Source organism: Tenrec ecaudatus, chromosome 17 (assembly GCF_050624435.1).
Source record: "Tenrec ecaudatus isolate mTenEca1 chromosome 17, mTenEca1.hap1, whole genome shotgun sequence".
Lineage (NCBI taxonomy): Eukaryota > Metazoa > Chordata > Mammalia > Afrosoricida > Tenrecidae > Tenrec > Tenrec ecaudatus.
The window spans coordinates 67149195-67166333 of NC_134546.1; positions in this window are offsets into that span (position 1 = coordinate 67149195).

Below are 17139 nucleotides of genomic sequence, written 5' to 3' on the forward strand. Positions count from 1 at the left end.
GGGTTTTACAGGCCACGATTGGGGTCCCTGGAGTAGTGGGCTCCTGTGTTTGAAGCAAGGAGAGGTGCTTTTTCTCTAGTAAAACTCTGGTCTCACAGTTTCCTTGTGGGGTTGATTTCATAGTCCCCCCAAATATTATAATCTTATAGACCATATTGATTTAAATATTTTAAATAATTTTAATTTAAATAACAATGAAAATCAATACATTTTAATACAACTTTGATTTATTTCTCTCATGACTTTCAGGAGACACGCAGGCACCATGATCAAAGAAAGCTCAGTCCAAGGGAGAGAGCTCAGGCCAATGGAGATCCAGATGCTGGAACAAGGTCCTGCTCCTCAGCCCTGAATGCATTCCTAGCTTACAGCCAGGACAGCTTGCCAGACTTAAGACAAAGTCATCTTGGAAAAAGAGGCTCCATCGGTGTGTTGAGATATTCAATCAGGCCCTGTGTAAGATCTGTAATGGAACCTTAGACTCCATGCCATCCCTTAATCACGGAGTCAGAAAAACAAAAACAGGATAGTTGGAATTATAAGCTGCAAAGTTTTGTGCTTATTTAACAGAACAAAACTGGAGCAAATTGAATTGTATTTTTGTTAGAGTAATATTTTCTATAATTTCCACATTTGATAATATTGAAGTACTTAGTGCATCTTAATTAAAAGCCTGACCAAATCTAACACCATGGTTGGCACACTGATAAACAAACCTAGTAAATCAGAGGTTAGAGTCCAAAATGTTCATTGAGAGTTTAGAGAGTACTCATGAGCTCATTCAGTGTAAGTTTAGTAGAACTGATGGGAAGTTATGTGCAAACAGATAATGGCATTATATGACACAGAGGAAGTGCCAGAGCAACCATGGTCATGAAATGAACTGAGATGACTGTGGCGGTCATATTCTGACAGGAGAGTGACTTGGACTAGTGTGCAGCTACATCACAGTGTGCAACTTACACTGCTCAGCTAACAAGCAAGCCAGATGCTATGAGATGGGAGTTTGCTGAAATGATAATAAAGTTATGCGGTGTCACTCTAACATAACTCGACTATCTCCAGATGATCGACGTTAGTGTTCAGTGCATCTGTGGATTTTCATGAAGTCTAGAATTCATTGTTGCAAAGCAGTGGCTGATTCCCCTCTGCAAATCCTGGACCAAAGAATTCGGCCTTGTTCTTGGATTTCCACACTGTTGAAATGTATATTAATTTAGAAATTTAAAGAGTTTATAACTGATCAGAAAATGAGTGTGGCCAACCTTAATCCAAGGAAAGTAATCTTTGCTATGAGGGAGAGAAATGAGGAAGGAATCTGAATGGGGAATGGCTTTGTAAACTGCAGGTTTAGAGACAGCTCCACTGATTCCACAGTCAGTAAGAAGAACAATTTTCCTTGAGTCTAGGGAATAAATACAAGGATCACATCCCTGAGCAGTTAGCAGGGGGCTGTGCCCAGGGTAAAAATGGAGAGGCTGACTTTGGTTGGAAATGCTCCCATTTTACATGCACCAGAGTCCCTGGGAAAGGGACATTTAAAAGTGTCTATGGTCATCCCCTAAATTTTGAAGTTTAGTTGCCTGCATGGGCTTTATTTTAACCCAAAGTGCCTGTTGGGTCTCGAGCATGTGTTTTTGTTCAAAACCTGAAATACCGTTATTCTTATTCTGCCCCCCTGCTAACTGTGGACTTTCCACTCACTGCTCCGCTGTATCTTTCTATTTGAGCTCACCACTCCTGACCGATTTGGTCCTAATTTTGGATGTGTTCTGGAAAACCAAGGGACTCTCCTCTCACAGTCTCACATCACTTTGAAGTTGCAGAGCTGAAACTGGTATTTTCTGGGACACAAATTCTCTAGTAGGAATGTCCTTCCTGAGACTCTATGACAATTGACTCTCTTTATTTATATTGAGACTGTCTTCAGCTATCAGGAGCTGGGATGAGGTGTTTGTGTTGTTTGTAGGAGTGCTGGAGTTAGTGATGACTGTGGTCTGAAGAAACTCCTGAAGTTTTTGAGGAGGTTGATAAGGACGTGTCACTGTGTAGAGATGAAAAGGGGTTTTGGAGAGTGTGGGGCAGTGAAGATATCCTGGTGCTTTATCCTGTCCATTCTCTGGGACACAGGACATATAAGAGCCCAAAGCAGGGCAGAGACCATCAGGGGCTGGAGGGAGAGAACACTGGGCTCAGAAATCCTGGATTTTCTTTGATCTTTCCCACACACCTCTTAGGCCAAGTGCTCTCTCACTGTAGACTAATGTGCATATGAGTTCAAACAAGGAGTTACCCTACAATGGGCTCAGAAGGAAGAGGAGAGTCTATTCTCTATCAATTTATGTTTATAAGGACAGGGCTCCCTCATGCAAATCATTCTTCAGGCATTTGGGTAAAATTTCACCCTCGGGCTGGGAAAGCTGTCAGTTCTCTTCAGACAGGGCTGTGGATCTCTTGGGAAAGCACAGCTGTGGCCTAAAGATGCTATTGTTGCGTGTTCTTCTGTGCCTGGTGACAGTTCCCCAAGGTGAGAGATTCAGATATCCCACTTGGGTCTGTGGGGATGGTTGTGACTCAAGTGACTGACAAAGATAATCTGTTTTTGTTTGCAGGGATCCTGTCTGAAGTGCAGCTTCAGGAGTCAGGTCCAGGACTGGTAAAGCCATCCCAGAAGCTGTCCCTCACCTGCACTGTCTCTGGTTACTCTATCACCAGTAGTTACAGCTGGAACTGGATCCGCCAGACGTCGGGGAAGGGGCTGCAGTGGATGGGAAACATATGGTATAATGGTGATACATGCTATAACCCATCTTTCCAAAGGCGAATATCCATCACCAGGGACACATCAAAGAATCAGTTCTCCATGCAGCTGAGCTCCGTGACTGCTGAGGACACGGCCATGTATTACTGTGCAAGAGGAGCACAGTGAGGCCCAGACACAAACCTCCCCTGCAGGGAAGACACTGGGCAGCAGGGGGCGCGCAGGACCCACTGAACAAAGAAACCTAGCCCTAGACAGGCACAGATGGATGGCAGGGAGGTTTAGGGTTTCCAGTAGGAATTAGAGCTTTCTCACTTAGCTCTCAGAATCCCCTGGGGCAGTTTTGTCTTTTTCTCTAAATTTTCTCCTTTCTGAAAACTTGAAAGGAGGAAGTAGCGTTCTCTGCTTGCAGTAGAAATATTAATACTGACTCTGTTCCTTCATTATCATCCTATATGACCCATTTTCCTTTGTTAGAAACAGATGATCATCCTCACACTATCTGTTACTCAAAATCTTTTGACAATGAAATACAGGTATGTACAGATTCATGAGTGCAATGCATGACTTTAAATGCCCTAAGCTCATTGCTCTATTACAGACCAGTGTCAGGCCTCAGGGGTCTCTCTGCATTGCTCCCTGTGCACTGTCTTTAATGATGGACTAATGATCGCCAGGTCTAAGAAAATAATTGTGGCGACCTCTGGAGCTACACTTGTAACAAGTCGTTAGTGATGCTTGCTACCCATTGGCTCCCTTGAGGCAGAAACAAGGGTTTCAGGCATAGGGAGACCCCTGACACTGGGAACAGGTGAACTGGAATGACCTGCCTGGTGGGCGGAGTCATTTGAAAGGTCATTTAGTGGAGTCACAATGAAGGGACCACCCATTGGTAGGACAACTTTTATTAAAAAAGAAAAAGTGCATGTGTCACAAGAGGAAGAAATTGCAGACTAATATCTCAGAATGTTCTTTAGAACTGATAACAGTGGGATTTCTCATATTCTATGAACATGCTATTGGGGAACCTGTTCCTAGAAAGACTATCCTTGTGTTAGACTGGGTTGACTAGAGAAACAAATTCGTTGACACACGAATGTAGGTAAGAAAACTTTATATCAAGAAGTAATTATGCATCAATAAAACACCCCGGCTCAGTCCAGATCAAGTTGATGAGTTCGATATTAGTCAATGTAGCAGATACAATGATGAGAATGTGGGAAGATCACAGACCAGTGCATGGAAAGTTCTGTGGGTACAATGGCAGTAGATGAATCGCCAGGGTTCTGGCTGCCAGCAGCGTGGCCCCATGTGGCTGGTCAACAGGAATGTGAAATAGAGAGAGGGTGGGTCTGGCCTCCAGTGAGCTATTCATTTCTACTGCAACTCCAAATGAGATCATCAAGCAGCAACCTGATTGACTGGCTAAACTCCACCCCTTCTTTCTTAATAGCCTCAAGTTAACAGGAGATTATGTAACTACACAAACTTCTTTGGTAGAGTGTCAGCAAAATAGAGGAAAATGCTCAGTTAGATGTACAGACAGAGTGGCTGCAAAAATGGTCTCAAACTTAGGAGCAAGTGAGGATGGTTCAGGACTTGGAAGTGTATGTATTAGTTCTGTTGTACACAGAACCACTGTGTGTAAAACTGACTCAAAAGCACTTTACTACATCTCTGGTTGAAAGGTGGAGAAAATTGAGATTAATTCTGGTTAGCTAAGTGTAATTACCAAAAATAATACATCATAACCTTTTTATATTTAAAAAGTGTTAAGATTATTTAATATTTAAAGTTCAATACATATACTATTCCTTATTAAGTTTAGCTGTACAGCTATTGAACAATCAGGAAAAGAAAGTGCAATAAAAATGATTGGGGCAGGGAATGTATGGATGTGCTTTATACAATTGATGTATGTTTATGTATGGATTGTGATAAGAGTTGTATGAGTCCCTAATAAAATGTAAAAGGAGAAAAAAAGAAAAGAAAATGATTAGGGCAAAGAATGTACAGATGTGCTTTATACAATTGATGTATGTACATGTATGGATTGTGATAAGAGTTGTATGAGCCCCTAATAAAACATTTTTAAAAAGTAATAACTACTATATTCAAAATGAAAATTATAAACAAATCCACACTCCCTGGTGGCAAAATTAGCAATTCAAAACCACCATCACACCAAGGGAGAAAGTTGAGGCTCTAAAAATATTTGCCATGATTGTAAATTATGAAGTCCAAATTCAAAGGAGGGAATAATATCAGAAATCAAGTTGTGAGATTCTGGCGTGCAGAAGACCGGGGCTGAGAGTGGTAGCTCAATACAAATTTTCAGGATCAGAACAGGAAAGTGGTCTTCTGTGGTTACCCTCCCAGGTGTCTTTAAACTATGGCCCGTAGGCCACATGTGGCCCACCAAGGACATTTATCTGGCCTTCCAGTGTTTTGTCTCATTTGTTTTTTTATTTTTACTTCAAAATAAGGTGTGTGCAGTGTGCATAGGAATTTGTTCATAGTTTTTATTTTAAACTATAGTCCGGCCCTCCAACGGGTCTTAGGAACAGTGAACTGGCCCCCTGTTTAAAAAGTTTGAGGACCCCTGCAAACTGAGGGATCAGAATAACCTGGTGATTAGACAGAGAGTATTAGAGAGATGACCATAGTAGATTAAAATAAATCTGACTTAAATGGTTAAAACCTTGTCATTTGATTTCCCTTTTGATATACTTTCTGATTAACCTGGGTTTTAATATTTTAGGTAGGTTTTTGTTTAATTTGTTTTTGCCTCTAGGGCTTTATCTCTGTTTTATTTCATTATTGTTGTTAGCCTTTTTGACTCCCCATTATGATTTTGTCTATGTTTTTTATAAATTTATGAAACACAAGCTGGGTGAATCTACAGAGGCAATAACTAGAATAAGGGTTGTGGGGCTACAGCAGGGGAACTGAGGGTAAAGGGAAGCTGATAGAAAGGGTTTCAAGAAGGAAGAAAATGTTTTGAAACTGAATGGCATCATTCCTGGATTATAAAATGTCTTAATAAATAGTTTGAATTAAAATAAAAAGAAAAGGTTAAAGGATTGTAGTTGCTGATCAGATGTTTTAAAATATTTTTGAATACTTATAAAATTATTTTGAAAAATAATGTTGCACATAAAGAAATCTGACATTGATATAATGTTATTTAATAATATTTCATAATAAAATTAGTCATTTTCTCAGTTATAAAAAAATAGTGTCTAGTGATGAGTTGTATGAGCCCCTAATAAAATGTTTTTTTTAAAAAAGAGTTTTACAAACCCCCAATAAAATAATTTAAAAGAAAATAATAAGATAAAAAATAGTGTCTGAAGCCCTAAAGAACAGTTCTACTCACTGCTACAGGGAGACTATGAGTCGAAATTCACTTGCTGTGCATGGGTTATGGTAATGGATTTTCTTTATTTTTTTCTTATTTTGGTTGCTTATATCCATTAGTTTGTTTTCTGTGCATTAGTTTTGTTTAATCAGAGTTAACATTACTGTCAGGAATTGTTCTGTTTTTGCCCATTATCCTGGTCTCCATAGAATTTCCTACATCATGTTTTTATTTTAATTATGTGCTTTTTCTGTGACATCATTTAGGAATTTATTTAAAATACCCTTATTAACATATTAATGGTTTTATTTATAAATATTTTACTGGTTTTGCTTAAAATAAAAAGGTAGATGAATAAAAGTTAATTTATTCTCTTTTCCACTTGTATTACTCCCCTTCTAGTATACTGTACAGGCACCATAACAGCCACTTTCTCTTAAACCAATGTCCAGGATCACCAGCAAAAGCACAGCTTATACACAGGCATTGGATGCAGCTGCTGTTTGCTCACACAGGGAAAAGATAGAGCCGGCTCATCATCAGGAGGGGGCACCAGTCCCCACAGGCAGTGGTCTCACACTGCGGCCAGTGCAGGCATCCCTTGTCGGTGCTGCAGTTGAAGAACAGTGCTCCCTCCTCACCAGCAAAGATAAAGAAAGAGGCTGTGCTGTGAGCTAAAATCTACTGGAAGGCAGGGAGTTGTTTTCTTGTTGTTACATTTCATGTAATGTGCACAACAATCCTTTGGGGGAAGGTTAGCACGTGTTCAGCAAAAGGCATAGGGTGTGTTGTAGGACACCCTACCAAACGGTGTGTTTGGATCCAGAAGGCCTAGGAGAGGACATCAGCCAGCAAGGTCTTTACATCCTAGTAGCCGGACTGACACATTTGGTAGTCAGTCCACTTGGGTCTGCCATGGAGCCCAGGGAAACACCGCAGACTGCACGTGGACCACCTGCTTCCTCAATTGCCTATCCCTATTGGGGTTATCTCATATGTATTTTGTCACCGGGGGAAACATACTTGAATTTTAAAAAAATTATGTTTTACAGTAGATGAAACTCAAAATTGATGAACATATGGAGACGACAAGTAGAATAAGGGTTTCTGGGGGAGTACAGCGGTGGGTGGAGGTGGGGTCAAAGGGAGCTGATAGCAAGGAGTTCAAGCGGGAAAGGGATGTTTCCAAACTGACTGTGGTAGCAGTTACACAATACTGTCTAATCGGTTTGAACTGTAGAATGATAATACATCTGTATTAGCTGCCAATAAAATGTTTTTTGAGGAAAAATAAAGTAATTAAATATTAAATAAAGATTGTATTCCATTGCTAACAATGTTTATCAATTCAAATTCTGGCTTCTATCACAATCTCTTTTCCAGTTCAATAATTTAGCTAGCTTTTAGAAATGTCATTGTACCAGCAAGACTTTCCATCGTTTCTGATTTTGTGTGAAAAAAAACCTATATATGTCATGTTTTAATTTATTTTACTCATAGTAAATATATATGCAACAAAATAATATTTTCAACATTCTTCTCATGCATAATTCGGTGACATTAGATTATGAATGTGTTCAACAATTTCCAACATCTGTAAATTTTTCTATCACACACATAACAGAAGCCCAGAAAAAGAATTCTGGCTTGCCACTGTCTTCAATAGCATGGAATAAATAACTTTAACTTTCTTGCTTCAAATCTGAGTTACTTATGTTTACTCTTCTTGTGGAGAAAATCAAGCATAAACTCTGTTCAATACCTTCATTGTCTTTCAGGCAGTTTTCCTCCTTTCTTAATCAGTATTTTATTGTGGCATAGATCTCAATATCAATATCTACAGACCATACTTCCTTCCACTATTGCAACGTATAGCACTCTCTTGATGAAAATATTTGCACAGTGAGAGTCAGTGTGAATCCAGACATAAAAGTAACCTCAGAGGGAAGGCTGACCTGCAGGGATGCTTAGGACCCACCAGTTCTGGACCAAGTGAAGAAAGAAGTGAGACAGGAGCCTGGGTAAAGACTTCAGTGCCTGCTCAGCTAGAACTGCTGTGCTGAACACTATGGTAGCTCTACTACCCATGGCAGGAAACCCACTGAGACAACTCTAGGTAACACTCCTGACAATAGTCTGAAAGCTTAGGACCAGAAAAAATATTGCTGTGGGACCCACAGAAGTTGGAGGACAGTGTGAGTGCAAGAAACACCTCTCCTGTATGTGATGGGATGCTGTCAGCAGGGGGCTCTCAGAATCCATTGACCCAACACCCACCCTGGGTGATAATCATGGGAGGAAAAATGAGATCCTTATTATTTCTTTGGTTGCTTTGAACCTCAAAAATAACCCTGTTGATAGTAAACCTTTTTAATTCCAACTCCAAATCTAGAAGCTAACGTTTAAGTACCTTTTACTCCTTTCCAAATATTCTGCAATGTCCTAGGGTAAGGAGATTTAGGGAAGACAGACACGTGTTTCCCTTTGTAGTCAGATGCATGAAAAGATTCAGGAAAGCCTGGTCTTGATTCCATCACATGGTGAGGAAAGAGATTCTCTATAACGTCACAAGATCATCTGGGTACTTCTGATAATCATGGATATAAAGCTACATTAAATGTAAAGTATGAACAGATGTTTGTATGATTGGTAAAATGAAGACTTCAGAGAGATGGCTGTGTTCTCCCAAGGACTCCACCTGCATCTCTTTTCTAGTGTGAGTCCCAGAGCTACGGTCTCCATTGAGTCCTTTCCAACTTTACATACAAATGCACCTCCCACATGCAAATACCTAATAAGAACCCAAATGAAACCACAGCACGCATGGACTTAAATTCGTATTCCTTCTCACCCTGAAGAGCATTTTCTGGGTGTCACTAGTCTTATCCACATGAACATGAATTGTGTGTGGGTTTTCCTATTTCTGGTGGCGACTCCGGGAGGTGAGTGCTTCAGGGATTCACACATGAAGTCTAGGGATGCAGCATCTGATCACGTGACTCACGGTGTTTCTGTTTATCCCCAGGTGTCTTGGCCCAGGTGCAGCTACAAGAGTCAGGCCCAGGACTGGTGAAGCCCTCACAGACCCTGTCTCTCACCTGTGCTATCTCTGGATTCTCTTTAACCAGCTATGGTGTGCATTGGATCCGCCAGGCCCGAGGAAAGGGACTGGAGTGGGTTGGTGCTATATGGACTAGTGGGGGCACAGACTATAATCCAGCTCTCCAATCCCGAGTCAGCATCACCAGAGACACCTCCAAGAGCCAAGTTTCTTTAAAACTGAGCTCTGTGAATCCTGGGGACACAGCCATGTATTACTGTGCTAGAGACACAGTGATGGGAAGTCAGTGTGAGCCCGGACACAAACCTCCCTGTCAGCAGATGCAAGAGAGACAAGTCAGTGATGTTTTACTCTCAGAAGCTGTGGTTTCCCCACCTGCCAGCACCTCCCTAGGGACCACCAAGCACAGTGACTCTGGGGAACCCTCATGCATCTGAACATGCCTTCTTTTCATTGGAATGGGATTTGTCTATTTTTCACCATCTATCCAAAGGCAGACTTCACAGTAATACATATTTATGAGATCTCAGATTACAATTCAGGGTACTAACCAGTGCTGTTTGTTGTCAATGTTAGAAATATTTTAAAAAATGAACTCACTGCCATTGAGTCCATACCAGCTTATAGTCACGCCACTGTGGGTTTCCGATATTTATGCCTGTAGATCCCCTTGTCTTTTTCCAATGGAATGTCTGGTTGTTGCAAACCACTGACATACAAATCTCAGCCCAAGCATAACCACTATGCCACCAAGTCATATACACCAAACTTCCTGTCTGGTTGCAGGGGAAGTTAGTTCACAAGTTTACAATCCTCAGAGGACCCTCAAGCAATGGGACAAAAAGGAGCAAATTTCACAGAAAGAGTTTACATTTCCCCAAGCGATTATGACATCATCAATTTCTGTCTTCATTATTCCAGGGACTGTCACACCATTACTTCCTAAAGTTTCAGTCTCCTTGCTCATCTAAATAGTCAATCTTCCATCTTCCTGAATTAGGAGTATCTGGAATAATTAACAGACTTTTAAATAATTAAGTTTAAAAGGAATTTACTGGAGGGGAGGGAGCTCTTACATCCTTGGTCCCTTTTAACAAACTAAATCTCAACAAATTATAATACATTTTGACTATTGATTAACAACAGGCTACCTCTCTCCTTTCCTATCTCAATAGGGATTTAATAGTTCCAACTGTTCCATTCAGGATATGGCAATGGAAGAGTGCATGTCCTCATTGTGCCTCATTTTGTACCCAAACCATTATATCACAATCACATTGAGTTCAGTGTGTATTTAGTGATAGTAATATCAACCCAGGTATTTTGTCATGACATTAATAAGAAATTAATTCCACTTTAAAAAAATCAGAGTCTGCAATTCATTGTCTGATAAAGTGATATCATGCCTTATATAATTCTCCTCGATGTTGTTTTAATGCTCTCCCTGGTAATTAACATAGCTAAAGTGCACACGTGAATGTGTATAGCTCAATAAATGTTAAGTCTGTATACACATAAGCTTTTTACTCCTATGAAGAGTTACAGTCTTGGAAACTCACAGGGGCAGTTCCACCTTGTCCCGTTGGGTAACTATGAGACAAAATTGACTTGATGACAGTTATTATTATTTTTGTTAAGCATTTACGTTCCATACAGTTCAGCACATACAGTCCCCATGCGTGTTTGTCCAGTCTCCACAGCCTTACCCCATTCTGATTATCTTCATCTGATAATGGTATTAATCAAGCTCAGGGTGGAGTTACCTCACCTTAGCACCTGTGGCAATGACCTGGTCACAGCCCATGGGTGGATGATCTACATGAGCATCCCCAGCTGGCCACACCGGGAGATCCCTCTTTTTACTTGGGAACTTTGAACAAAAGGAAGAACATTAACAAGGGTAGAAAATCGAACAAACCCAGAATTCTATTGAAGTTGCATATGTTTGCTAATTCTTCAAACACAACCTGTGAGTGGAAATCAGAGTGAGCCCACCACAAAGTTCCCATGCAGACAGGGCAAGTCTGGAGGGTTTTAAGGATGCTTGAAGTATAGGAACCCACCTAACCGAGGGTGCAGAGGGCAAGATCACTATTATTGTTCATTGAAACAGGGTTATTCTCACCTAGCAAGGATTAACATAGAGCAGTGATTCCATTCCCATTTATTCCTTGAGTTTTCATAACTTGTATCCAATGGTATTGCATTCCATTTTATTAATTAAGATACCATGCTTTCTCAAGCAAAACAGAAGTCTGGTTGTTAGTTTTCATTAAATCGGTTGCAAATCATAGAGTCTCTCTGTACAATAGTGCCTTGTCTTGCACCATCTTCATAGACTTTCCCAGGTGTGAGAGCATTGTTGTAATCACAGAGTCAATCCATCTTGATGGCCCTGTCCCTTTCCCAATGTTAATCCCTCCTGATAATGTATCCAAAGTTTGTGTGACAAAACCTTGTCATCTTAACTTCCACTAGGAATTCTGGATGTGGTGGTTCTGAGACAGGCTTTTAAAAAAAATTCAGGTTTTTTTAATGATAGAAAATGAACTCTGATAATATGAGAAGCCTGTTTTTTAAAAAGAGGGACACATTTTAGTCCCCCCTCCATTCAGAAACATATTATTTAATATGCTCATTTTTTATGAATCTTATCATACAGATTGGCGATACTTTTGAAGAGTAGATTGTATTTACAGTAGATGGTATTTTGTTTAGCATGCTAACCCTGCGATCAGAAATCTGTGCTGATTTCCAAGTTCAGCCCCTTTGAATGCCTGGGAATACTGAACAGTCTGCCTTTAGGCGAACACAAGGGGGTGTTGCTTCTGGTAGCATATGCATAGAGCTTGTATTCAGTTCGTTTAAATAATGAAATTAAGAAACAGGAAAGGAAGGTCAATAGATCCCTCAATACTCTCAATGAGTCTTCAATTCTTTTTTTTTCATTCATATGAATTCCTTGTATGAATAAACTGTATATAGTGTGCAAGAACTTTGTATGAATTTGTATAAGTTTTCTAAGATGTTGGCTTCTGGATATTTTGTGTGTTATTTTGTTGTTATGTGCTATTCATTCAGTTCCAACTCATTACAACCCTAGACACAAAAGAACAAAACACTGCGCAATACTGTCGTCCTTACCATAATTCTTAAGTTTGACCCCATTATTGCAGCCACTATGTCAGTCCATCTCACTGAGGGCCTTGCTCTTTATCCCTGTCCTCTATTTTGCCAAGTATGATGCTCTTTTTCAAGGACTGGGTTCCCTTGATATCATGCCCAAGGAAGTGAGATAAAATATCACCATCTTTGTTTCTAAGGAGCATTCTTGATGCATTCTTCCAGGAAAGACTCGCTTGTTTCTTTGGCCAAACCCAAAGCAAACTCACTGCCATCAAGTTAATGCTGACTCATAGCAAGCCCCTGTGGGTCCCTGTGGGTATCCATGACTGTAACTGCTTACAGGAGGAGAAAGTCTAGTCTTTCTTTTGAGGAGCTATCACTGCTGGTGGTGGTGCAGTGGTTAAGCATTAGGCTAAGACCAAGTGGTCGGTTCCTTTGACAGTCTATGGTAATGCCAAAATGTTTATAAATCTTCTTTAGTCAACATTCAGTTTTAATATGCCTATGAAACAATTGAAAATGCCATCATTGGAGTTATTCTTGGTGTGAAGATAACTAGTAGTACATTTGTTTTCAGCAAAGACATGTTTACCAATTTAGTAATGCTTTGGTCATTTGGATGTTGTGTGACCACACTGGTATATTCAAGTATGTAAATATAGACTAATATAGGTGTTATGAATCAGAAGAGTTATGGCCTCTTTTGTGGTGAATATTTTAACTTTTTATCTATTTATACACCTGTTTATCCTCCTGTTAGTCTGACATTGTTAGTCTATCTCTCCCTCTCTTTGGATATCTGTATCTATCTATCACTGGAAATAAGTGTCCTCGATCTGTGGCTGCATATTGCTCCCTGAACAGAATGTATCCTTGTGTGGATTAAGATAACTCAGAGCTGGATGAAACCAAGAGCTCAGGGAGAGGAAGTTATCATAATGTCACTGCCAGTATCATTGTTTGAGTGGGAGGCCCAGGCCCAGGGACCTCACTTTGTCCCATAGGCATGTATGTACAAATGCACATCCCACATGCAAATCGCTCTTAGGCAGCTGGATGAAACCACAGCATGTGCACACTTAAATTCTGACTCCTTCTCACCCTGGAGAGTGTTCCCTGAGTATCATGGATCTTATGGACATGTAGGTCAATCATGTATGGGTTTTCCTATTCCTGGTGGCAACTCCAGAAGGTGAGTGCTTCAGGGATTCATACATGAAGTCCTGGGATGCAGCATCTGACCACATGACTCATTGTGTTTCTCTTTATCCCCAGTTGTCTTGGCCCAGGTTCAACTACAAGAGTCAGGCCCAGGACTGGTAAAACCCTCTCAGAACCTGTCTTTCACCTGTACTGTTTCTGAATTATCCTTAACTTGCAATGCAGTGAACTGATCCGCCAGGCTCCAGGAAGGGACTGGAGTGGGTCGGTGATATATGGGGTGGTGGAAACACACACTGTCATCCAGATCTCCTAGTCCCAAGTCAACATCACCAACGATACCTCCAAGAGCCAAGTGTTTTTTTTAACTGAGTTCTGTGAATCCTGAGGACATGGCAATGTATTACTGTGCTAGAGACACAGTGATGTGAAGTCAGTGTGAGCCCAGACACAAACCTCCCTGCAACCGGCCATGGTTTCAGCAGGTGCCTGGAAATGAACTCTTTCCCCTTAGAAGCTGTGGAGCCCCCACCTCCTAGAGAGGTGCTAGGGACCACAATGCTCAGTGATTCTAGGGAACCTTCATGAATCTGGACATGCCTTCTTTTCATTGGAATGGGCTTTGTCTATCGTTCAACATCTATGCAAAATCAGAGTGCATGGTAATATGGCTTGATGAGATCTGTTTGAAATTGACTCTATTGACTAGTATCATTTGTTATCAAAGCTAAACATATTCCAAAAAATCCAAATGCACTGCCCTAGTGTCAATGCCAACTCACAGTTGTGGGTTTCTGAGACTATAACTGTTTTAGGAGTAAAAAGTCCCTTCTTTCTTCCGTGGAGCAGCTGGTGGCTTCTAACTGCTGACATGCAGCCCTCAGCCAAAAACATAACCACTCTGTCACCAGGGATCCTTGTAGAAATATTAATGCAGGAAAATATTCTCATGTGAGTCCCGAATTTTCTCCAAGCCATCAGGTAGCTGTCCAATGTATCATTCCAGTGAATGCTCATGAATGCACATTTATGTAACAATCTTAACTTAGAATGATCTGGATACTTTTGCCCATGCTGGTATTGTTAGGTACCCTTGAGTTGGCTTCAGCTCCCAGAGAGCCTATGTACCACAGGATGAACTACTGACCAGAAGTGCACAATCCTCACAGTCATTCCTCTGTTGCACCCATCATTGCGGCCTGTGTGACAATCCACCTCCTCGAAAGTCTCTCCCTTGGTCATTGACATTCTGCTTTACCAAGCACAAGACCATTCTCTGGGTACCAGGTCCTCATGATGACATCCCCCAATAAATGAGCTAAAGTCATACGTGATGCAAGAAATATTCAAGATGTGCTTAATCCAAGACAGACCTGCTTGTGCCTTAGGCAGCCCAAGATATATTTAATATTATTCTCTAACACCATAACCCAAATGAACCAATTCTTTGATATTGCTTATAGGGTGTTTGGCCATTATTGGAGTCACTCTTAGTTTCCACAACCACGTAAGGTGTTTCTGGTACTACAGACAGTGTCCTAGGTTGCTACTAAAATTTCACGTCCTGGGTTACTTTGAGTCTCAGCCATCCTGCACCCAAACAACCTTGGATGCTTACAGCTCTATAAATTGATAGAGAAGACTTTTACTACCAATAATTAGTCAAGACACAAAGAACGTCAACATGAGTGTTGATAAAAACAGTGTATTATGATATAAATTTCCTTTTGCTAGGTGTCTTTCCCTCATAAATCATATACCCTAACCCCTTGCACTATTGTTCCACCTGGGAAGAATGCCATGTGTTATTTATTTATTTTTGATGGTGTTAAGTGATTCAATTCTTGGTGATTCAATGGAGAACAGAACTAAATAATACTTACTCAGCCACATAATCACCATTAATATTTTGAGCTCCTTATTACAGCCACTGAGTCAACCCATCTCATGATGTGCCTCCTTCTTCACTGATCCCCTGCTTTATCATGGATGAAGTCTTTCTCAAGGGACTGTTGTCATGATAGCATGTCCGAAATACAGGAAACAAGATCTCACTGTCCTTGATTCTGAGGGACTCTCTGCCTCTACTCCCTTCACAACAGATCTGTGTGTTTTATTGTCAGCCCTCCCATGGCACTTTCAACATTCTTTGCAAACACCGTAAGTCAAAAGCCACCATTGTTTTCTATGGCCCTTATTATTCTTATTCCAGAGTTAATATTCAGGTAATAATATGGAAAGCATCATGATGTGGGTTCTCAAAGTGACATTAAAAAACCTGTCATTTACTTGTTCACCCACTATTGGCTCCAGCCGTTGTGTCGGGAGAGTGAGCATCATAGAGTTCCAATTTAATAAAAGAAGGTATTCATGCATTGAAGGAGTGTTTGAGTAGAGGCCCAAGGTCCTTCCGCCACCTTAATACTTGACCTATAAATATAGACACATAGATCTATTTCCCCATCTTCCTATATATATTTGCATGTACATGTCTTTGTCTAGACCTCCATGAATGCCCTTTGACTCCTAGCTCTTTCCTCCATCTCCCTTGACTTTCCTCCTGCCCTACTACCATGCTTCATTGCCACCTGGGCTAGAGTATACCTCTTCTCTAAGCAACCTTACCCTTGATCATTTCCCACCATGCCTGCCACTCCCCCTTCTCTACCATTTGGGGTCCCAGGTTTTTCCCTTGTCCCTGGGTTTGTTAACACCACTTCCTTACCCCCCTACCCCCCCACCCCAAGTCCCCCCGGAACTGTCGATCCCGTTGTTTTTCCTCCAGATAGTTCATCCAGCCTGTCCTATTCAGACAGACCTGTGGAGTCACTAACATGCATGAAAACTAGACAGAGGAAAACAAAGCAACAGTATACAACCAGACAACAAAACAACAAAAACAAACCACTGACAAAGAACAGAACAAAACAGTTCACAAGAGAAAAGCTTGTAGTTAGTTCAGGGATCATTTGCTGGCCCTTAGGAGCGTTTTCCAGTCCAGTCTGTTGGGGCAAAGTGGGTGAACAAGTAAATGTGGTGAAGAAAGCTGATGGTGCCCGGCTATCAAAAGAGATAGTGTCTGGGGTCTTAAAGACTTGAAGGTGAACAAGCGGCCATCTAGCTCAGAAGCAAAAAAGCCCACATGGAAGAAGCACACCGGCCAGTGCGATCACGAGGTGCCAAGGGACCAGGTATAAGGCATCATGCAAAAAAAACAACGATATAAGTGTGTGTATATATGTGTATATATATATATATATATATATATATATATATATATATATATATATATATATATATACCATATTAAATGAAGGGGGAAGTGCAGAGTGGAGACCCAAGGCCCAAGTGTCGGCCAATGGAGATCCCCTCATAGAGGGGTTTAGGAGAGGAGATGGGTTAATTAGGGTGCGAGGTAGTACCGATGAAGAACACAGCTTTCCCCCAGATCCTGGATGCTTCCTCCCCCCAACTACCATGATCCGAAATCTACCTTGCAGGACTCGATAGGGCAGAGGCTGTACACTGGTACATTTGAGGGCTGGAGCTACAGGGAATCCAGGGTGGATGATACCTTCAGGACCAAGGGTGTGAGGGGCGATGCTGGGAGAGTGGAAGGTGAGTGGGTTGGAAGGGGGGAACTGATTACAAGGATCCACATGTGACCTC